General features: G+C 41.4%; 1 pseudogene; it reads right to left on the reverse strand.

The window, feature by feature from the left end:
- LOC146389718 (P2Y purinoceptor 14-like) lies at window positions 1-1,296 on the reverse strand (annotated as a pseudogene).
- Between the last annotated feature and the right edge of the window lie 984 nt (window positions 1,297-2,280).

The following is a 2,280-nucleotide window of genomic DNA, read 5'->3' on the forward strand; positions in this document are numbered from 1 at the left end:
TCATGGATTTAACTCTACAATTTCCACCTCTTTCCTGCTGCTCTCGCTCTCCTGGGTTGCTTGTGTTGTCATTCTTGACCCCATGCTAAAGTTCACCTGAGCTCGAAAAGTCTTACAGAGGAAAAAGTAAACAAGAGGGTCCAGACAGACGTTTAAAACTGACAAGATGGTGGTCACTTCCTTCAAGTAGTACAATAGCCGACCCACAGAGCAGCTGGTCCACAAAAAGGTATAGGGAAGACGAGCCAGGTGATAGGGCACAAAACAAACGCAGAAGATGCTGACCAGCACCAACATGTTTCTGCGAGATTTTACCAGCTTCTCAGAGGGGGCCAGCTGCCTCTGCTGTGCCTGCAACACCCTGCGGGAGGTGCTGTAGTAGAAGAAGACCAGGGATATGAAGACCAAGAAGGAAGATGATGGTGCAACTGATTTGAAATGTTTTATGAAGGACGCTGAATGACGTACTGAAGAGGGGCCCACAGTAGCCAGAGTCAAAGGTCAGAGGATTGTGAGTGATGAAAAACATAATGTTGTAGGTGATTGTTGGAGCCAGGAGAAAAACCCAGGTGACCGTGGAGACGATGTGGGCAGTTCGTACTGTCTGCAGGATGTGAGTTCCTGAAGGATGGATGATTGTCAGATACCTGCGGAGAGAAGACAAAGGAGGCGGTAGACAGCTTCAATCATTAGTAAAAGTAGTGCAGATATGTTTTTACTGTTGAGGTGAAAGGAGTTGTTGATGCTTTAGTCAGGAGCACAGAATTTGTAGTTCAGCCACTAATCTAGTTTAAACATTGTCATGAATTCAAGTCTGAAATCAGTAAAAGTTCCTTACCTGTTGGCAGCGATGTACCCCATGAATATGATGCTGGCGTACATGTTGAGGTACAGGGAAGTAGCTCCAAAGCTGCAGTAGAGCTCCCGAAAGATAACAGATCTGCTGGCATAATCAGTGACACGCATTGGCAAAGAGACGCAGAGCAGGAAGTCAGCAGCTGTCAGGTTCTTCAGGTAGACCATCAAGCTCCTCGATGCCTGCTGCTGAGCTTGGCAACAGTAAAACTTTATGATGAAGCCATTAGGAGTAAACCCACCTGATAAGAGAGAGACAGAAGAGATCCTGTTTATGTGGAATCTGAACCAGGTGAGGGGAATCCTTAATCCATAATCTGAAGATTTGAAACGTACCAGAAACACTAGACTGTAGACCAGCATAAAGAAAGGGTTGACTGATGGGACAACCAGATCACACATCCGGTTGACAGATGAAGTCACGGGTTTTAGGTCATCCATGTTTCTGGAGCTGTAAAAAAAAGTCCCAGCCACAGATATTTGTTTTTGGAGCAAATTTAAAAGAAAAGTTTTTTCCCTTTAAATTGCTTTACTTTTCTACTGTCTTATCATGTTCATACAATTCATTTCACAACTGTTGTCTGTGGCTGTTTTGTGATTGAATTTAATTTTATTAATAAAGCACCAAATTTAAACAGTCGCCTCAAGCTGTGTTGTGTTGTATGAGATGGCCCTGCCTGTCCTGTGATGCACCTGTACTGTCTCAATCAATCAAGTGATCAATCAATCATCTCCTCTCATTAATCTTATTAGGTGTAATTGTCCTTTAAGTACAGTCTGAGAAGGAGGAGTGGGAATAATCCTCCCTTGAATCTTATTACTGACTTACGGCTCTGTAAAGTACTATTGGCTTCTGACACACAAACACCAGCTTTGTTTTAATTCATTATTACACACAAAAGTCACTCAGTGTCTAAAACACAGGACAGGAACATAAGAGCAATAACTCAGCAACATGAATCAGTAACAAAAGAGAAACCATGGACTGATTCATGATCAGCATAACGGACAAAAAAAAAAACTGTGTTTATGCAGTTTTCAGCTTAGAGCAGGAAAAACTGCTCGTGTCATTATGCCCTCTTGAAGATAAGGAAACACGCACTTGTAGCGTGAAGTCTGAGTTATTTCCCGTTTCTCTTTGTTGCTAAACTGGCGCAACGCATTTCACATGTGGAAAAAAACAATTTTCTGTTGAGTTGTAATTTAAAAGTTGTATATTTATTGTACACTTCATTTGCAATAATGCTCAAAAACAACCAGTTGATCTGAGGAAAATCTGTCTGAGGTTTAACCAAAATGTAACTAACAGAACCTTGGAAAATAAAATGGATGGTTGAGGTATTAATACTGTACATAATTTATAATGGTTAGGTCTACTTTGGTTTTCAGGTCTTTGCTTGTCTTTTGACGTTATCTTGGATTTTA

Source organism: Perissodus microlepis, chromosome 3, assembly GCF_051167445.1.
Source record: "Perissodus microlepis isolate ML-2025 ecotype Zambia chromosome 3, ASM5116744v1, whole genome shotgun sequence".
Lineage (NCBI taxonomy): Eukaryota > Metazoa > Chordata > Actinopteri > Cichliformes > Cichlidae > Perissodus > Perissodus microlepis.